Consider the following 5,758-nt stretch of genomic DNA (forward strand, 5'->3'; position numbering starts at 1 on the left):
ATGATGGCAGAGGGTTAGGAATATAAGAGCAGATCAGTTCAGCTCCTATCTTGTGGCAGGTGCTGTTCTGGGCCTTACGGGGTTTAAACAATCTCGACAAACATGGACAGGATCCTCAAAACTAGTGCAGGCCTGACTATTCTTCCCAGAGTATCCTGTGTATATTAGTCAGGGTTCTCTAGAGAAAAAGAACCAAATATGCACACACACACACACAGATATACACACACACACACACACACACACATATGTATATGCTTGCACACACACATACACACATATACATATAGAAAGAGATTTATTACGAGGAATTGGCTCACATGATTACAGAGGCTGAGAAATCCGAAGATCTCTAGTTCGAAAGCTGGAGACCCAGGATTGCTGATGGTATAGTTTCAGGCTGAAAGCCAGCAGGCTCAAGACCCAAGAAGAGCTGATGTTTCATTTCAAGTCCAGAGGCTGGAAAAGACTGATGTCCCAGCTCAATGCAGTCAGGCAAGAGAAGTCCCCTTTCACTCAGCATTTTTGCTCTATTTGGATCTCAACTTGATTGGAGGAAGCCCACCTACATTAGGGAGAGCAATCTGCATTACTCAGTCTACTAATTCAAATGTTAATGTCATCCAGAAATACCTTCACAGACACCCAGAATGATGTTTAACCAAATATCTGGAACACCATGTGGCCCAGTCAGCTTAAAATATTAAATTAATAAGTACACTGTGGTTACCACTGGGTGTTTCCAGGATGACTCTGGGGACATATGGACGCGTTGGCTAGCTGTGTGACCTTGGGCAAGTTATTTAACTTTACTGTGCCTCAGTTTTCTCATTTGTAAGGTAAAGATGATAATATTTCCTCCCTCACTGGATTGTCTTGAGGATTAAATGAATTAGTATTTGTAAAATGTTTAGAAGCATGAATGGCAAGTTGTAAATGGAACATGTTAAATGTGATTTTAACATATTTTAATAGTTGTCTATTTATTTTGATGTACAGTAAAAAGAAATACAACTAGCTTGATTTCAAGGTTATTTTTGGTCAGAATGAGGCTAAGTAAAAAAAGAGTAAGTTGATTTCAAGACAAGTAGTAAGTAAATACTACTATAGGAGGTATGTGGAAATGATAAAAACTGTGACAATGGAAAAAGTAAGTGATAACATTTAGAAAATACCCAATTTTCTGAGGAATTTCCTAGATCTGAAAGCTTTCCTGGGATGTAGAACGTTTAGTACCAAAACTGGGTAAGTCCCCAGTAAACCAGGATGGTTGGTCACCCTGTATACAACTACAGCCTGATATTTATCCCACAAGCATTTTTTGAACACTTGTATTGTTCCAGGCAGTGGGAGCTTCCAAAGGACCCCGCCTCTAATGTGCTCTAAGTAGAGCGGACCCCAGTCCATATCCTGCCACTGACATGCTTGTGATTTTAAGCAAGGCTCTTTGGCTTCTCTCAACCTGTGTTTCTTAGTGTACAAAAGAAGTGGTTGAAATAATGATCTCTAAAACCCTTCCAGCACTGGAGTTCTTTGATATGAAGCACAGAGTACATCTGCTACTGTTAAAATCTCAGCTCCCACTGATGGCCAGCATGAGAAAAGAACAATGAGCAAAGCATGCATTGTAATTCTTTTCTTAGCTCTCAGTTCCAGCCTGAGGTAGGGGAGCCTCTTCTATGCTCCCAACCAACCAAAACTCTGACACAAAATGATCATCCCAAATGTAGGATCCCTTGGAAATGGCTGAATAATGTATGTGGCCTAGGAAATTGGCAGAAGAGAGACTTCTCAATAGGCTCAAACATGTAAGATTTACTTAAGAAGTACCTGCACAATTTATTAGGGTGAGAGGAGATGTTTATGAGGTCAGGAAATATAGGTTGCTGTAATTGTGGTTGTGTTTAGAAGTTGAAAATGAATCTTTGGTGGCTGGACCAGGATAAATTATTTACTTGGTTGATTAAGAGACTGTCATCTAGAGTCTTGTTTCTCTTCATCAAATAACCTTTCAAAGTTGACAATATTCCAAATTTCAGGCAAGTTATGTTACACAAGAGTGTAACTCACTGACCATCTGTTTTTGTGTGACTAAAATCATCTTACAGTTGTGGCTTGGAAAAGCTATCTCACACAAATTGTTATTTATGTATATATTTTTCCAGAGTCAATTTAATGCAACAAATATCCAGAGTGCTAGTTATGAGCTCAATTCTGTGAAGTCATGAAGAGGAATAAGAATCTCAGTTGCTAGGAGCCTTGGCTAAGAGAAGCTCGACAGGAATCCAGTCATCCACATTATATTGATGTTGCCATTTGTGGAGAATCTGGTTATTTTTACTTGGAATTGAGGTTTGCCTTCTGTGAAATATGGTGGACAGGAATAAGGCTCTGGGTACTGGCCAGTCTAAGAAGAGTTTCTTGGCTCCTGAGAACTTAGTTTTCAGGAGTCCTGTCTTTTTTCATAATAAACCTCTTCTAAAGCTTGTAATGCCCAGACTTCCTTCAGACAACATTCTAATTATAGCTCCCCTGAGTCACTGGAGGTTTTTAGAACCAGAATGTTGAGAGAGCGAGAGAGAGAGATAGACTATAAAAGCAAGCTTACCAGTGTGGGGGTATAGCTCAGGGGCAGAGCATTTGACTGCAGATCAAGAGGTCCCTGGTTCAAATCCAGGTGCCCCCTGTGCTTTTGTGTTTTTGTTTCAGAAAAACATGGATTGACTTTGACTTCTTATCTTCTATGGCTCATGGCTGATTGAGTAATAACTAATGTCCCTTGCTTGCATTCTTAGTACATGCCAGTCTAGGCCATTTACATTGGTTCTCCTCTATTTCTGACCACAGTTTTACAAGATACATACTTGTTTGCTTGTATTTCCATTTTACATGAGGAGGCTGAGACTTGGAGATACTTAGTAATTCACTCAAGGTCAAAAAGCTATAAAGGGCAGATTCAGGATTTGAACCCAGAGCACACACTCTCACTGACTTAAGTATACTACACATACTGCTCTCCTAATGTTAAAATCTTTGTGACAAACTCCTACTAGGCAATGTTCCCACAGTCCTGTGATTGCCCATAGAGTTTTAGAACCTGTTGGCCACAAGGAAAACCAGGGACTTAGTGACTGTGCCCATACTTTGCATTGCCCTGGGGAAAGCGAAGGACTAGAGTTTTATCCACAGAACATTTTCAGGGAGGTGAACAAGAACTGGTCTGAAGTTTAAGGAACTGCATTTTTCCACTTTAAAGCTTAAGGATTTCTATTACCTTCCATCCCCTGTTCATTTCCTACAGCCAAGTACCCCCACAGTTGGTAACTTCATTTAGGACCCAGGCATGGAGCCAGAAGTCAGGTATAACTCCCACCCACAATACAGGCAATGCTCTGTTTTTAGATCAGTCTGAACAACATACACTGGGCACCTACTATGTACCAGAACCATGCAAAGTGTGAGCCCAGAGGTGAATAAGACATTAGCCCCTGCCCTCATTCAGGGTGTAGGCATATAGAATAAGAAAATAGAGTCTATGAGCTGTACCTAGCTGTGATAGGTGCAGTAACGCAGAAGAGGCGGCGATTACATCTGTTCAGAGGAGGGGAGGTGAAGGTGAGCGTCTGGAGGAGCTGATGGCCAATCAGGGTTTCAAAGATGAATAATATCTTACAGATGGAGGGTGGAATGGAGGTGGGGTTGTGGAGAGGGGTGGTTGCAATTCCAGGCAGAGGAAACAGTGCAGCAGAGGCTGAAGCCAGGTAGATGCAGATGGAGGCAGCTGGAGCACAAAATGTGATATGGGGAGTGTCAAAAGATAATGCCGAAGCTGAGGAGGCAGGTAAAAATCAGATGAGAAGAACTGCATGTTGTGCTAAGAGACTTGAAGTTTATTGTGAAGGCGTTTAAAGGGCAGTGATCTAGATGGACTTAGTTTTCCAACAGGCTGCTCTGGAAGCAGTACAGGATGGATGTGGGGGTGGAGGCTGGGAGGGTATTTAGGAGGTGGTGGCACTGACAGTGCAGGGGTGGAGATGGATTTGAGCAATGTCAAACATAAAATCAATAGCATCTACTGATTCACTGGAACTGGAGAGGAGAGGGTGGGAGGAGCCTAGAGTTGCCTTAAGTGTTTTGGTCTAGATGACTGAGTACAGGATGGTGGCATCTCCAACCAAGACAGGAAGGAGACTGCTCAGCTGGTTAAGCAGGTGGGCTCTTCACACAGTCTGAGCCTGTGCTGGAATCCTGGCCCTACCACCTGCTAGCTGTGTGACCTAGGGCTAGATATTCCAATCAATCTGTGACTCAGTTTCCATCCTGTATACTACTACTCATGCCTATTTTATAGGATTTTTGTAACAATTACATGGAGGTTGTCGGTAGAACTTTTAGTACCATGCCTGGCGTATTGAAAATGTCCAACATATGTGAGCTATTATTATTACAACAAAGCAAAATAGATGGAGAGGCAGGTTTGGACAAGAAGATGATAAGCTTAGGTTTGGGTATACTGGATTTGAAATCTGAGGCTCTTGTTGGGCATCAGATTGGGCTGGTGCTGGGAGTGGGTGTCTGGGGCCCTCAGACAGCTTGCGAGCTGGAGCTCTGGCTTGTTTCCTGGCCCCATGGCAGCTGACAGACCTCATCAGGGAAAATTTGTTGCAATGACAAAAATTTCCTTGACCTTTTGCTCAATCTTGGAGATGCATGAGATTGAGTTCTCAGATTGGAACTCAAAGGAATAGGAATCAGAGGTGTTCAAAATTGACTTTTGGGCTTTGGAACATTCAGGGTGCTTTGTTTTTCTTTTTGGTGTTTTTTTTTTTTTTTTTTTTTCACTGAAGTGAGATAGTTGGTCCTGGATGAGGACCCCTATTGAAAATCTGATAAAAATATGCACAATATACAATATGTGCAAATACATATTTGCCTATAATTTCAGAATTGAACATGAACATCTGAAGTCAATTTGTGGATACCCAGTTCAGATCCCCTCCATGTCCAATACTTGTTGGTAGCCCCTAATGCTCAAAACATTCATTGATGTGCCCAGAGATCTATGGGCAGCTGGTGGTGTATTTTTTTAAAGCTGGAATATTAGACTGAGGATACGGCATTGAGCTTCAGGTGCTGGGAAGAGAATGAGTATAAATGCTCTGGGAAAAACAAAAGATGGTACAGCTAGGAGGAAACCGGGGATGAGTTTAAATTCAAAAGGAATCTTAGACACTAAAGGTATTTATGAGGTGTTTTGCAGGTCATAAAAATGGAATAAATGTTTTTTTGAAGGCTATTGGTGTCAAGGGGGTGTAGCTCAGTGGTAGAGCATTTGACTGCAGATCAAGAGGTCCCTGGTTCAAATCCAGGTGCCCCCTGTGACATACTTTTGCTCCTCTTGGCAGCTTCATTAAAAGTCCTGGACTAGGGTAAGGCAAGCAAGGTGCATAAGGCTCATAATTTAAGCAGATGCTTACTCTCAGGTTCATGCAAGTGCCTTGGCTCACTAGTTCCCTTATAGCAGAGCTACCATCTCACATAAACTCACCCTGCCTCTAATATGCACACACAAATCCAGTCATAAACCATGACACATACACACACACGTGTGCTTTCTTACATGTGTCTTTATCTCTTCTTTCCTGTATATTCAATCTTATTAACCAGGTACCTTTTTCTCTCCCTTTCTTCAAGTTTTTTTATTTATTTTAGGTTTCATGGAAGAGTTTATAAATTCTGTAAATTTTAGATTTACAGA

The 5,758-nt window shown here is 41.6% G+C and overlaps 2 non-coding genes across 2 annotated transcripts; both read left to right on the forward strand.

The window, feature by feature from the left end:
* The first annotated feature begins 2,614 nt into the window (after positions 1-2,614).
* On the forward strand, positions 2,615-2,686 carry TRNAC-GCA. The gene has a single exon. It is a non-coding gene; the product is annotated as a tRNA-Cys (tRNA).
* A 2,620-nt stretch (positions 2,687-5,306) lies between these two features.
* Positions 5,307-5,378, forward strand: TRNAC-GCA. The gene has a single exon. It is a non-coding gene; the product is annotated as a tRNA-Cys (tRNA).
* The last annotated feature ends 380 nt before the right edge of the window (positions 5,379-5,758 follow it).

Source organism: Nomascus leucogenys, chromosome 8, assembly GCF_006542625.1.
Source record: "Nomascus leucogenys isolate Asia chromosome 8, Asia_NLE_v1, whole genome shotgun sequence".
NCBI classification, from domain to species: Eukaryota; Metazoa; Chordata; class Mammalia; order Primates; family Hylobatidae; genus Nomascus; species Nomascus leucogenys.